General features: G+C 43.5%; 48 non-coding genes across 48 annotated transcripts; all 48 read right to left on the reverse strand.

Moving 5' to 3' along the window:
- Nucleotides 1-46: 46 nt before the first annotated feature.
- Nucleotides 47-118, reverse strand: TRNAW-CCA (transfer RNA tryptophan (anticodon CCA)). The gene has a single exon. It is a non-coding gene; the product is annotated as a tRNA-Trp (tRNA).
- Nucleotides 119-184: 66 nt separating this feature from the next.
- TRNAC-ACA (transfer RNA cysteine (anticodon ACA)) lies at nt 185-256 on the reverse strand. Its single transcript has one exon. It is a non-coding gene; the product is annotated as a tRNA-Cys (tRNA).
- Nucleotides 257-323: 67 nt separating this feature from the next.
- Nucleotides 324-395, reverse strand: TRNAW-CCA (transfer RNA tryptophan (anticodon CCA)). Its single transcript has one exon. It is a non-coding gene; the product is annotated as a tRNA-Trp (tRNA).
- Nucleotides 396-461: 66 nt separating this feature from the next.
- TRNAC-GCA (transfer RNA cysteine (anticodon GCA)) lies at nt 462-533 on the reverse strand. Its single transcript has one exon. It is a non-coding gene; the product is annotated as a tRNA-Cys (tRNA).
- A 205-nt stretch (nt 534-738) lies between these two features.
- TRNAW-CCA (transfer RNA tryptophan (anticodon CCA)) lies at nt 739-810 on the reverse strand. The gene has a single exon. It is a non-coding gene; the product is annotated as a tRNA-Trp (tRNA).
- A 65-nt stretch (nt 811-875) lies between these two features.
- Nucleotides 876-947, reverse strand: TRNAW-CCA (transfer RNA tryptophan (anticodon CCA)). Its single transcript has one exon. It is a non-coding gene; the product is annotated as a tRNA-Trp (tRNA).
- A 205-nt stretch (nt 948-1,152) lies between these two features.
- On the reverse strand, nt 1,153-1,224 carry TRNAW-CCA (transfer RNA tryptophan (anticodon CCA)). The gene has a single exon. It is a non-coding gene; the product is annotated as a tRNA-Trp (tRNA).
- Nucleotides 1,225-1,289: 65 nt separating this feature from the next.
- Nucleotides 1,290-1,361, reverse strand: TRNAW-CCA (transfer RNA tryptophan (anticodon CCA)). The gene has a single exon. It is a non-coding gene; the product is annotated as a tRNA-Trp (tRNA).
- A 67-nt stretch (nt 1,362-1,428) lies between these two features.
- TRNAC-ACA (transfer RNA cysteine (anticodon ACA)) lies at nt 1,429-1,500 on the reverse strand. Its single transcript has one exon. It is a non-coding gene; the product is annotated as a tRNA-Cys (tRNA).
- A 67-nt stretch (nt 1,501-1,567) lies between these two features.
- TRNAW-CCA (transfer RNA tryptophan (anticodon CCA)) lies at nt 1,568-1,639 on the reverse strand. The gene has a single exon. It is a non-coding gene; the product is annotated as a tRNA-Trp (tRNA).
- Nucleotides 1,640-1,705: 66 nt separating this feature from the next.
- Nucleotides 1,706-1,777, reverse strand: TRNAC-ACA (transfer RNA cysteine (anticodon ACA)). The gene has a single exon. It is a non-coding gene; the product is annotated as a tRNA-Cys (tRNA).
- Nucleotides 1,778-1,844: 67 nt separating this feature from the next.
- TRNAW-CCA (transfer RNA tryptophan (anticodon CCA)) lies at nt 1,845-1,916 on the reverse strand. Its single transcript has one exon. It is a non-coding gene; the product is annotated as a tRNA-Trp (tRNA).
- A 66-nt stretch (nt 1,917-1,982) lies between these two features.
- TRNAC-GCA (transfer RNA cysteine (anticodon GCA)) lies at nt 1,983-2,054 on the reverse strand. The gene has a single exon. It is a non-coding gene; the product is annotated as a tRNA-Cys (tRNA).
- A 205-nt stretch (nt 2,055-2,259) lies between these two features.
- Nucleotides 2,260-2,331, reverse strand: TRNAW-CCA (transfer RNA tryptophan (anticodon CCA)). The gene has a single exon. It is a non-coding gene; the product is annotated as a tRNA-Trp (tRNA).
- A 65-nt stretch (nt 2,332-2,396) lies between these two features.
- On the reverse strand, nt 2,397-2,468 carry TRNAW-CCA (transfer RNA tryptophan (anticodon CCA)). The gene has a single exon. It is a non-coding gene; the product is annotated as a tRNA-Trp (tRNA).
- Nucleotides 2,469-2,673: 205 nt separating this feature from the next.
- Nucleotides 2,674-2,745, reverse strand: TRNAW-CCA (transfer RNA tryptophan (anticodon CCA)). Its single transcript has one exon. It is a non-coding gene; the product is annotated as a tRNA-Trp (tRNA).
- Nucleotides 2,746-2,810: 65 nt separating this feature from the next.
- TRNAW-CCA (transfer RNA tryptophan (anticodon CCA)) lies at nt 2,811-2,882 on the reverse strand. Its single transcript has one exon. It is a non-coding gene; the product is annotated as a tRNA-Trp (tRNA).
- A 343-nt stretch (nt 2,883-3,225) lies between these two features.
- TRNAW-CCA (transfer RNA tryptophan (anticodon CCA)) lies at nt 3,226-3,297 on the reverse strand. The gene has a single exon. It is a non-coding gene; the product is annotated as a tRNA-Trp (tRNA).
- A 65-nt stretch (nt 3,298-3,362) lies between these two features.
- TRNAW-CCA (transfer RNA tryptophan (anticodon CCA)) lies at nt 3,363-3,434 on the reverse strand. Its single transcript has one exon. It is a non-coding gene; the product is annotated as a tRNA-Trp (tRNA).
- A 67-nt stretch (nt 3,435-3,501) lies between these two features.
- On the reverse strand, nt 3,502-3,573 carry TRNAC-ACA (transfer RNA cysteine (anticodon ACA)). The gene has a single exon. It is a non-coding gene; the product is annotated as a tRNA-Cys (tRNA).
- A 67-nt stretch (nt 3,574-3,640) lies between these two features.
- On the reverse strand, nt 3,641-3,712 carry TRNAW-CCA (transfer RNA tryptophan (anticodon CCA)). Its single transcript has one exon. It is a non-coding gene; the product is annotated as a tRNA-Trp (tRNA).
- Nucleotides 3,713-3,778: 66 nt separating this feature from the next.
- Nucleotides 3,779-3,850, reverse strand: TRNAW-CCA (transfer RNA tryptophan (anticodon CCA)). Its single transcript has one exon. It is a non-coding gene; the product is annotated as a tRNA-Trp (tRNA).
- A 203-nt stretch (nt 3,851-4,053) lies between these two features.
- TRNAW-CCA (transfer RNA tryptophan (anticodon CCA)) lies at nt 4,054-4,125 on the reverse strand. Its single transcript has one exon. It is a non-coding gene; the product is annotated as a tRNA-Trp (tRNA).
- A 341-nt stretch (nt 4,126-4,466) lies between these two features.
- On the reverse strand, nt 4,467-4,538 carry TRNAW-CCA (transfer RNA tryptophan (anticodon CCA)). The gene has a single exon. It is a non-coding gene; the product is annotated as a tRNA-Trp (tRNA).
- A 204-nt stretch (nt 4,539-4,742) lies between these two features.
- On the reverse strand, nt 4,743-4,814 carry TRNAW-CCA (transfer RNA tryptophan (anticodon CCA)). Its single transcript has one exon. It is a non-coding gene; the product is annotated as a tRNA-Trp (tRNA).
- Nucleotides 4,815-4,881: 67 nt separating this feature from the next.
- Nucleotides 4,882-4,953, reverse strand: TRNAW-CCA (transfer RNA tryptophan (anticodon CCA)). The gene has a single exon. It is a non-coding gene; the product is annotated as a tRNA-Trp (tRNA).
- A 67-nt stretch (nt 4,954-5,020) lies between these two features.
- Nucleotides 5,021-5,092, reverse strand: TRNAW-CCA (transfer RNA tryptophan (anticodon CCA)). Its single transcript has one exon. It is a non-coding gene; the product is annotated as a tRNA-Trp (tRNA).
- Nucleotides 5,093-5,157: 65 nt separating this feature from the next.
- On the reverse strand, nt 5,158-5,229 carry TRNAW-CCA (transfer RNA tryptophan (anticodon CCA)). The gene has a single exon. It is a non-coding gene; the product is annotated as a tRNA-Trp (tRNA).
- Nucleotides 5,230-5,296: 67 nt separating this feature from the next.
- Nucleotides 5,297-5,368, reverse strand: TRNAC-ACA (transfer RNA cysteine (anticodon ACA)). The gene has a single exon. It is a non-coding gene; the product is annotated as a tRNA-Cys (tRNA).
- A 67-nt stretch (nt 5,369-5,435) lies between these two features.
- TRNAW-CCA (transfer RNA tryptophan (anticodon CCA)) lies at nt 5,436-5,507 on the reverse strand. The gene has a single exon. It is a non-coding gene; the product is annotated as a tRNA-Trp (tRNA).
- Nucleotides 5,508-5,573: 66 nt separating this feature from the next.
- Nucleotides 5,574-5,645, reverse strand: TRNAW-CCA (transfer RNA tryptophan (anticodon CCA)). The gene has a single exon. It is a non-coding gene; the product is annotated as a tRNA-Trp (tRNA).
- A 203-nt stretch (nt 5,646-5,848) lies between these two features.
- On the reverse strand, nt 5,849-5,920 carry TRNAW-CCA (transfer RNA tryptophan (anticodon CCA)). Its single transcript has one exon. It is a non-coding gene; the product is annotated as a tRNA-Trp (tRNA).
- A 67-nt stretch (nt 5,921-5,987) lies between these two features.
- On the reverse strand, nt 5,988-6,059 carry TRNAW-CCA (transfer RNA tryptophan (anticodon CCA)). The gene has a single exon. It is a non-coding gene; the product is annotated as a tRNA-Trp (tRNA).
- A 65-nt stretch (nt 6,060-6,124) lies between these two features.
- On the reverse strand, nt 6,125-6,196 carry TRNAW-CCA (transfer RNA tryptophan (anticodon CCA)). Its single transcript has one exon. It is a non-coding gene; the product is annotated as a tRNA-Trp (tRNA).
- A 204-nt stretch (nt 6,197-6,400) lies between these two features.
- On the reverse strand, nt 6,401-6,472 carry TRNAW-CCA (transfer RNA tryptophan (anticodon CCA)). The gene has a single exon. It is a non-coding gene; the product is annotated as a tRNA-Trp (tRNA).
- Nucleotides 6,473-6,539: 67 nt separating this feature from the next.
- Nucleotides 6,540-6,611, reverse strand: TRNAW-CCA (transfer RNA tryptophan (anticodon CCA)). The gene has a single exon. It is a non-coding gene; the product is annotated as a tRNA-Trp (tRNA).
- A 65-nt stretch (nt 6,612-6,676) lies between these two features.
- Nucleotides 6,677-6,748, reverse strand: TRNAW-CCA (transfer RNA tryptophan (anticodon CCA)). Its single transcript has one exon. It is a non-coding gene; the product is annotated as a tRNA-Trp (tRNA).
- A 67-nt stretch (nt 6,749-6,815) lies between these two features.
- Nucleotides 6,816-6,887, reverse strand: TRNAW-CCA (transfer RNA tryptophan (anticodon CCA)). Its single transcript has one exon. It is a non-coding gene; the product is annotated as a tRNA-Trp (tRNA).
- A 67-nt stretch (nt 6,888-6,954) lies between these two features.
- On the reverse strand, nt 6,955-7,026 carry TRNAW-CCA (transfer RNA tryptophan (anticodon CCA)). Its single transcript has one exon. It is a non-coding gene; the product is annotated as a tRNA-Trp (tRNA).
- A 206-nt stretch (nt 7,027-7,232) lies between these two features.
- Nucleotides 7,233-7,304, reverse strand: TRNAW-CCA (transfer RNA tryptophan (anticodon CCA)). The gene has a single exon. It is a non-coding gene; the product is annotated as a tRNA-Trp (tRNA).
- Nucleotides 7,305-7,509: 205 nt separating this feature from the next.
- TRNAW-CCA (transfer RNA tryptophan (anticodon CCA)) lies at nt 7,510-7,581 on the reverse strand. Its single transcript has one exon. It is a non-coding gene; the product is annotated as a tRNA-Trp (tRNA).
- Nucleotides 7,582-7,647: 66 nt separating this feature from the next.
- TRNAW-CCA (transfer RNA tryptophan (anticodon CCA)) lies at nt 7,648-7,719 on the reverse strand. The gene has a single exon. It is a non-coding gene; the product is annotated as a tRNA-Trp (tRNA).
- Nucleotides 7,720-7,923: 204 nt separating this feature from the next.
- On the reverse strand, nt 7,924-7,995 carry TRNAR-CCG (transfer RNA arginine (anticodon CCG)). Its single transcript has one exon. It is a non-coding gene; the product is annotated as a tRNA-Arg (tRNA).
- A 344-nt stretch (nt 7,996-8,339) lies between these two features.
- TRNAW-CCA (transfer RNA tryptophan (anticodon CCA)) lies at nt 8,340-8,411 on the reverse strand. Its single transcript has one exon. It is a non-coding gene; the product is annotated as a tRNA-Trp (tRNA).
- Nucleotides 8,412-8,616: 205 nt separating this feature from the next.
- Nucleotides 8,617-8,688, reverse strand: TRNAW-CCA (transfer RNA tryptophan (anticodon CCA)). The gene has a single exon. It is a non-coding gene; the product is annotated as a tRNA-Trp (tRNA).
- A 67-nt stretch (nt 8,689-8,755) lies between these two features.
- TRNAW-CCA (transfer RNA tryptophan (anticodon CCA)) lies at nt 8,756-8,827 on the reverse strand. Its single transcript has one exon. It is a non-coding gene; the product is annotated as a tRNA-Trp (tRNA).
- A 203-nt stretch (nt 8,828-9,030) lies between these two features.
- TRNAW-CCA (transfer RNA tryptophan (anticodon CCA)) lies at nt 9,031-9,102 on the reverse strand. Its single transcript has one exon. It is a non-coding gene; the product is annotated as a tRNA-Trp (tRNA).
- A 67-nt stretch (nt 9,103-9,169) lies between these two features.
- TRNAW-CCA (transfer RNA tryptophan (anticodon CCA)) lies at nt 9,170-9,241 on the reverse strand. Its single transcript has one exon. It is a non-coding gene; the product is annotated as a tRNA-Trp (tRNA).
- Between the last annotated feature and the right edge of the window lie 122 nt (nt 9,242-9,363).

Below are 9,363 nucleotides of genomic sequence, written 5' to 3' on the forward strand. Positions count from 1 at the left end.
GTAGAATTTCTATAAACAACGTAAAAACTAAATATTATTATTTGTTTGACCCGGACGTGATTCGAACACGCAGCCTTCTGATCTGGAGTCAGACGCGCTACCATTGCGCCAACGAGCCCCCTTTACGAAGATTTAATTGGTAGAATTCTAAAATCAACTTAAAAACTGATTTGAATTATTTCTTTGACCCGGACGTGATTCGAACACGCAGCCTTCTGATCTGTAGTCAGACGCGCTCCCATTGCACCACCGAGCCCCCTGAACGAAGGTTAAATTGGTAGAATTTCTATAAACAACGTAAAAACTAAATATTATTATTTGTTTGACCCGGACGTGATTCGAACACGCAGCCTTCTGATCTGGAGTCAGACGCGCTACCATTGCGCCAACGAGCCCCCTTTACGAAGGTTTAATTGGTAGAATTCTAAAATCAACTTAAAAACTGATTTGAACTATTTCTTTGACCCGGACGTGATTCGAACACGCAGCCTTCTGATCTGCAGTCAGAAGCGCTACCATTGCGCCACCGAGCCCCCTGAAGAAAGGTTAAATTGGTAGAATTTCTATAAACAACGTAAAAACTAAATTTTATTATTTCTTTGACCCGGACGTGATTCGAACACGCAGCCTTCTGATCTGGAGTCAGGCGCGCTACCATTGCGCCAACGAGCCCCCTTTACGAAGGTTTAATTGGTAGAATTCTAAAAACAACTTAAAAACTGATTTGTATGATTTCTTTGACCCGGACGTGATTCGAACACGCAGCCTTCTGATCTGGAGTCAGACGCGCTACCATTGCGCCACCGAGCCCCCTTTACGAAGTTTAACTGGTAGAATTCTATAAACAACTTAAAAACTAAGTTTTATTATTTCTTTGACCCGGACGTGATTCGAACACGCAGCCTTCTGATCTGGAGTCAGACGCGCTCCCATTGCGCCACCGAGCCCCCTGAACAAAGGTTTAATTGGTAGAATTTCTATAAACAACGTAAAAACTAAATTTTATTATTTGTTTGACGCGGACGTGATTCGAACACGCAGCCTTCTGATCTGGAGTCAGACGCGCTACCATTGCGCCAACGAGCCCCCTTTACGAAGGTTTAATTGGTAGAATTCTAAAATCAACTTAAAAACTGATTTGAATTATTTCTTTGACCCGGACGTGATTCGAACACGCAGCCTTCTGATCTGGAGTCAGACGCGTTACCATTGCGCCACCGAGCCCCTTTTACGAAGTTTAATTGGTAGAATTCTATAAACAACTTAAAAAGTAAGTTTTATTATTTCTTTGACCCGGACGTGATTCGAACACGCAGCCTTCTGATCTGGAGTCAGAAGCGCTACCATTGCGCCACCGAGCCCCCTGAAGAAAGGTTAAATTGGTAGAATTTTTTTAAACAACGTAAAAACTAAATTTTATTATTTCTTTGACCCGGACGTGATTCGAACACGCAGCCTTCTGATCTGTAGTCAGACGCGCTCCCATTGCACCACCGAGCCCCCTGAACGAAGGTTAAATTGGTAGAATTTCTATAAACAACGTAAAAACTAAATATTATTATTTGTTTGACCCGGACGTGATTCGAACACGCAGCCTTCTGATCTGGAGTCAGACGCGCTACCATTGCGCCAACGAGCCCCCTTTACGAAGATTTAATTGGTAGAATTCTAAAATCAACTTAAAAACTGATTTGAATTATTTCTTTGACCCGGACGTGATTCGAACACGCAGCCTTCTGATCTGTAGTCAGACGCGCTCCCATTGCACCACCGAGCCCCCTGAACGAAGGTTAAATTGGTAGAATTTCTATAAACAACGTAAAAACTAAATATTATTATTTGTTTGACCCGGACGTGATTCGAACACGCAGCCTTCTGATCTGGAGTCAGACGCGCTACCATTGCGCCAACGAGCCCCCTTTACGAAGGTTTAATTGGTAGAATTCTAAAATCAACTTAAAAACTGATTTGAACTATTTCTTTGACCCGGACGTGATTCGAACACGCAGCCTTCTGATCTGCAGTCAGAAGCGCTACCATTGCGCCACCGAGCCCCCTGAAGAAAGGTTAAATTGGTAGAATTTCTATAAACAACGTAAAAACTAAATTTTATTATTTCTTTGACCCGGACGTGATTCGAACACGCAGCCTTCTGATCTGGAGTCAGGCGCGCTACCATTGCGCCAACGAGCCCCCTTTACGAAGGTTTAATTGGTAGAATTCTAAAAACAACTTAAAAACTGATTTGTATGATTTCTTTGACCCGGACGTGATTCGAACACGCAGCCTTCTGATCTGGAGTCAGACGCGCTACCATTGCGCCACCGAGCCCCCTTTACGAAGTTTAACTGGTAGAATTCTATAAACAACTTAAAAACTAAGTTTTATTATTTCTTTGACCCGGACGTGATTCGAACACGCAGCCTTCTGATCTGGAGTCAGACGCGCTCCCATTGCGCCACCGAGCCCCCTGAACAAAGGTTTAATTGGTAGAATTTCTATAAACAACGTAAAAACTAAATTTTATTATTTGTTTGACGCGGACGTGATTCGAACACGCAGCCTTCTGATCTGGAGTCAGACGCGCTACCATTGCGCCAACGAGCCCCCTTTACGAAGGTTTAATTGGTAGAATTCTAAAATCAACTTAAAAACTGATTTGAATTATTTCTTTGACCCGGACGTGATTCGAACACGCAGCCTTCTGATCTGGAGTCAGACGCGTTACCATTGCGCCACCGAGCCCCTTTTACGAAGTTTAATTGGTAGAATTCTATAAACAACTTAAAAAGTAAGTTTTATTATTTCTTTGACCCGGACGTGATTCGAACACGCAGCCTTCTGATCTGGAGTCAGAAGCGCTACCATTGCGCCACCGAGCCCCCTGAACAAAGGTTAAATTGGTAGAATTTCTATAAACAACGTAAAAACTAAATTGTTTTTTGTTTGACCCGGACGTGATTCGAACACGCAGCCTTCTGATCTGGAGTCAGACGCGCTACTGTTGCGCCACCGAGCACCCAGAACGAAGGTTAAATTGGTAGATTTTCTATAAAAAACTTAAAAACTAAGTTTTATTATTTCTTTGACCCGGACGTGATTCGAACACGCAGCCTTCTGATCTGGATCCAGACGCGCTACCATTGCGCCACCGAGCCCTCTGAACGAAGGTTAAATTGGTAGAATTTCTATAAACAACGTAAAAACAAAATTTTTTTATTTGTTTGACCCGGACGTGATTCGAACACGCAGCCTTCTGATCTGGAGTCAGACGCGCTACCATTGCGCCACCGAGCCCCTTTTACGAAGTTTAATTGGTAGAATTCTATAAACAACTTAAAAAGTAAGTTTTATTATTTCTTTGACCCGGACGTGATTCGAACACGCAGCCTTCTGATCTGGAGTAAGAAGCGCTACCATTGCGCCACCGAGCCCCCTGAAGAAAGGTTAAATTGGTAGAATTTCTATAAACAACGTAAAAACTAAATTTTATTACTTCTTTGACCCGGACGTGATTCGAACACGCAGCCTTCTGATCTGTAGTCAGACGCGCTCCCATTGCACCACCGAGCCCCCTGAACGAAGGTTAAATTGGTAGAATTTCTATAAACAACGTAAAAACTAAATATTATTATTTGTTTGACCCGGACGTGATTCGAACACGCAGCCTTCTGATCTGGAGTCAGACGCGCTACCATTGCGCCAACGAGCCCCCTTTACGAAGGTTTAATTGGTAGAATTCTAAAATCAACTTAAAAACTGATTTGAATTATTTCTTTGACCCGGACGTGATTCGAACACGCAGCCTTCTGATCTGGAGTCAGACGCGCTACCATTACGCCACCGAGCCCCCTTTACGAAGGTTTAATTGGTAGAATTCTAAAAACAACTTAAAAACTGATTTTTACTATTTCTTTGACCCGGACGTGATTCCAACACGCAGCCTTCTGATCTGGAGTCAGACGCGCTACTATTGCGCCACCGAGCCCCTTTTACGAAGTTTAATTGGTAGAATTCTATAAACAACTTAAAAAGTAAGTTTTATTATTTCTTTGACCCGGACGTGATTCGAACACGCAGCCTTCTGATCTGGAGTCAGGCGCGCTACCATTGCGCCACCGAGCCCCCTGAACGAAGGTTAAATTGGTAGAATTTCTATAAACAACGTAAAAACTAAATATTATTATTTCTTTGACCCGGACGTGATTCGAACACGCAGCCTTCTGATCTGGAGTCAGACGCGCTACGATTGCGCCAACGAGCCCCTTTTACGAAGTTTAATTGGTAGAATTCTATAAACAACTTAAAAAGTAAGTTTTATTATTTCTTTGACCCGGACGTGATTCCAACACGCAGCCTTCTGATCTGGAGTCAGACGCGCTACTATTGCGCCACCGAGCCCCTTTTACGAAGTTTAATTGGTAGAATTCTATAAACAACTTAAAAAGTAAGTTTTATTATTTCTTTGACCCGGACGTGATTCGAACACGCAGCCTTCTGATCTGGAGTCAGAAGCGCTACCATTGCGCCACCGAGCCCCCTGAACAAAGGTTAAATTGGTAGAATTTCTATAAACAACGTAAAAACTAAATTGTTTTTTGTTTGACCCGGACGTGATTCGAACACGCAGCCTTCTGATCTGGAGTCAGACGCGCTACTATTGCGCCACCGAGCACCCAGAACGAAGGTTAAAATGGTAGATTTTCTATAAAAAACTTAAAAACTAAGTTTTATTATTTCTTTGACCCGGACGTGATTCGAACACGCAGCCTTCTGATCTGGAGTCAGGCGCGCTACCATTGCGCCACCGAGCCCCCTGAACGAAGGTTAAATTGGTAGATTTTCTATAAAAAACTTAAAAACTAAGTTTTATTATTTCTTTGACCCGGACGTGATTCGAACACGCAGCCTTCTGATCTGGAGTCAGACGCGCTACCATTGCGCCACCGAGCCCTCTGAACGAAGGTTAAATTGGTAGAATTTCTATAAACAACGTAAAAACAAAATTTTTTTATTTGTTTGACCCGGACGTGATTCGAACACGCAGCCTTCTGATCTGGAGTCAGACGCGCTACCATTGCGCCACCGAGCCCCTTTTACGAAGTTTAATTGGTAGAATTCTATAAACAACTTAAAAAGTAAGTTTTATTATTTCTTTGACCCGGACGTGATTCGAACACGCAGCCTTCTGATCTGGAGTCAGAAGCGCTACCATTGCGCCACCGAGCCCCCTGACGAAAGGTTAAATTGGTAGAATTTCTATAAACAACGTAAAAACTAAATTTTATTACTTCTTTGACCCGGACGTGATTCGAACACGCAGCCTTCTGATCTGTAGTCAGACGCGCTCCCATTGCACCACCGAGCCCCCTGAACGAAGGTTAAATTGGTAGAATTTCTATAAACAACGTAAAAACTAAATATTATTATTTGTTTGACCCGGACGTGATTCGAACACGCAGCCTTCTGATCTGGAGTCAGACGCGCTACCATTGCGCCAACGAGCCCCCTTTACGAAGGTTTAATTGGTAGAATTCTAAAATCAACTTAAAAACTGATTTGAATTATTTCTTTGACCCGGACGTGATTCGAACACGCAGCCTTCTGATCTGGAGTCAGACGCGCTACCATTACGCCACCGAGCCCCCTTTACGAAGGTTTAATTGGTAGAATTCTAAAAACAACTTAAAAACTGATTTTTACTATTTCTTTGACCCGGACGTGATTCCAACACGCAGCCTTCTGATCTGGAGTCAGACGCGCTACTATTGCGCCACCGAGCCCCTTTTACGAAGTTTAATTGGTAGAATTCTATAAACAACTTAAAAAGTAAGTTTTATTATTTCTTTGACCCGGACGTGATTCGAACACGCAGCCTTCTGATCTGGAGTCAGGCGCGCTACCATTGCGCCACCGAGCCCCCTGAACGAAGGTTAAATTGGTAGAATTTCTATAAACAACGTAAAAACTAAATATTATTATTTCTTTGACCCGGACGTGATTCGAACACGCAGCCTTCTGATCTGGAGTCAGACGCGCTACCATTGCGCCAACGAGCCCCTTTTACGAAGTTTAATTGGTAGAATTCTATAAACAACTTAAAAAGTAAGTTTTATTATTTCTTTGACCCGGACGTGATTCCAACACGCAGCCTTCTGATCTGGAGTCAGAAGCGCTACCATTGCGCCACCGAGCCCCCTGAACAAAGGTTAAGTTGGTAGAATTTCTATAAACAACGTAAAAACTAAATTGTTTTTTGTTTGACCCGGACGTGATTCGAACACGCAGCCTTCTGATCTGGAGTCAGACGCGCTACTATTGCGCCACCGAGCACCCAGAACGAAGGTTAAATTGGTAGAATTTCTATAAACAACGTAAAAACTAAATTTTATTATTTGTTTGACCCGGACGTGGTTCGAACACGCAGCCTTCTGATTTGGAGTCAGACGCGCTACCATTGCGCCACCGAGCCCTCTGAACGAAGGTTAAATTGGTAGAATTTCTATAAACAACGTAAAAACAAATTTTTTTTATTTGTTTGACCCGGACGTGATTCGAACACGCAGCCTTCTGATCTGGAGTCAGACGCGCTACCATTGCGCCACCGAGCCCCTTTTACGAAGTTTAATTGGTAGAATTCTATAAACAACTTAAAAAGTAAGTTTTATTATTTCTTTGACCCGGACGTGATTCGAACACGCAGCCTTCTGATCTGGAGTCAGAAGCGCTACCATTGCGCCACCGAGCCCCCTGAAGAAAGGTTAAATTGGTAGAATTTCTATAAACAACGTAAAAACTAAATTTTATTACTTCTTTGACCCGGACGTGATTCGAACACGCAGCCTTCTGATCTGGAGTCAGGCGCGCTACCATTGCGCCACCGAGCCCCCTCAACGAAGGTTAAATTTGTAGAATTTCTATAAACAACGTAAAAACTAAATTTTATTGTTTGTTTGACCCGAACGTGCTTCGAACACGCAGCCTTCTGATCTGGAGTCAGACGCGCTACCATTGCGCCACCGAGCCCCCTGAACGAAGGTTAAATTGGTAGAATTTCTATAAACAACGTAAAAACTAAATATTATTATTTCTTTGACCCGGACGTGATTCGAACACGCAGCCTTCTGATCTGGAGTCAGACAAGCTACCCTTGCGCCAACGAGCCCCCTGAACGAAGGATAAATTGGTAGAATTTCTATAAACAACGTAAAAACTAAATTTTATTGTTTGTTTGACCCGAACGTGCTTCGAACACGCAGCCTTCTGATCTGGAGTCAGACGCGCTACCATTGCGCCACCGAGCCCCCTCAACGAAGGTTAAATTGGTAGAATTCTAAGAACAACTTAAAAACTGATTTGTATGATTTCTTTGACCCGGACGTGATTCGAACACGCAGCCTTCTGATCTGGAGTCAGACGCGGTACCATCGCGCCACCGAGCCCCCTGAACGAAGGTTAAATTGGTAGAACTTCTATAAACAACGTAAAAACTAAATTTTATTGTTTGTTTGACCCGAACGTGCTTCGAACACGCAGCCTTCTGATCTGGAGTCAGACGCGCTACCATTGCGCCACCGAGCCCCCTGTACGAAGGCTTAATTGGTAGAAGTCTAAAAACAACTTAAAAACTCAATTCTATTATTTCTTTGACCCGGACGTGATTCGAACACGCAGCCTTCTGATCTGGAGTCAGACGCGCTACCATTGCGCCACCGAGCCCCCTGAAGGAAGCTTTAATTGGTAGAATTCTAAGAACAACTTAAAAACTGATTTATATGATTTCTTTGACCTGGACGTGATTCGAACACGCAGCCTTCTGATCTGGAGTCAGACGCGGTACCATTGTGCCACCGAGCCCCCTGTACGAAGGCTTAATTGGTAGAAGTCTAAAAACAACTTAAAAACTCAATTTTATTATTTCTTTGACCCGGACGTGATTCGAACACGCAGCCTTCTGATCCGGAGTCAGAAGCGCTACCACTGCGCCACCGAGCCCCCTGAACGAAGGTTAAATTTGTAGAATTTCTATAAACAACGTAAAAACTAAATTTTATTGTTTGTTTGACCCGAACATGCTTCGAACACGCAGCCTTCTGATCTGGAGTCAGACGCGCAACCATTGCGCCACCGAGCCCCCTGAACGAAGGTTAAATTTGTAGAATTTCTATAAACAACGTAAAAACTAAATTTTATTGTTTGTTTGACCCGAACGTGCTTCGAACACGCAGCCTTCTGATCTGGAGTCACACGCGCTACCAATGCGCCACCGAGCCCCCTCAACGAAGGTTAAATTGGTAGAATTCTAAGAACAACTTAAAAACTGATTTGTATGATTTCTTTGACCCGGACGTGATTCGAACACGCAGCCTTCTGATCTGGAGTCAGACGCGGTACCATTGCGCCACCGAGCCCCCTGAACGAAGGTTAAATTGGTAGAACTTCTATAAACAACGTAAAAACTAAATTTTATTATTTGTTTGACCCGGACGTGATTCGAACACGCAGCCTTCTGTTCTGGAGTCAGACGCGCTCCCATTGTGCCACCGAGCCCCCTGTACGAAGGCTTAATTGGTAGAAGTCTAAAAACAACTTAAAAACTCAATTTTATTATTTCTTTGACCCGGACGTGATTCGAACACGCAGCCTTCTGATCTGGAGTCAGAAGCGCTACCACTGCGCCACCGAGCCCCCTGAACGCAGGTTAAATTGGTAGAATTTCTATAAACAACGTTAAAACTAAATTTTATTGTTTGTTTGACCCGAACGTGCTTCGAACACGCAGCCTTCTGATCTGGAGTCAGACGCGCTACCATTGCGCCACCGAGCCCCCTCAACGAAGGTTAAATTGGTAGAATTCTAAGAACCACTTAAAAACTGATTTGTATGATTTCTTTGACCCGTACGTGATTCGAACACGCAGCCCTCTGATCTGGAGTCAGACGCGCTACTATTGCGCCACCGAGCCCCTTTTACGAAGTTTAATTGGTAGAATTCTATAAACAACTTAAAAAGTAAGTTTTATTATTTCTTTGACCCGGACGTGATTCGAACACGCAGCCTTCTGATCTGGAGTCAGGCGCGCTACCATTGCGCCACCGAGCCCCCTGAACGAAGGTTAAATTGGTAGAATTTCTATAAACAACGTAAAAACTAAATATTATTATTTCTTTGACCCGGACGTGATTCGAACACGCAGCCTTCTGATCTGGAGTCAGACGCGCTACCATTGCGCCAACGAGCCCCTTTTACGAAGTTTAATTGGTAGAATTCTATAAACAACATAAAAAGTAAGTTTTATTATTTCTTTGACCCGGACGTGATTCCAACACGCAGCCTTCTGATCTGGAGTCAGACGCGCTACTA

This window comes from Phalangium opilio, unplaced genomic scaffold, assembly GCF_054372755.1.
Source record: "Phalangium opilio isolate 3A_F unplaced genomic scaffold, DU_Popi_V2 ptg000352l_1, whole genome shotgun sequence".
Classification (NCBI taxonomy): domain Eukaryota; kingdom Metazoa; phylum Arthropoda; class Arachnida; order Opiliones; family Phalangiidae; genus Phalangium; species Phalangium opilio.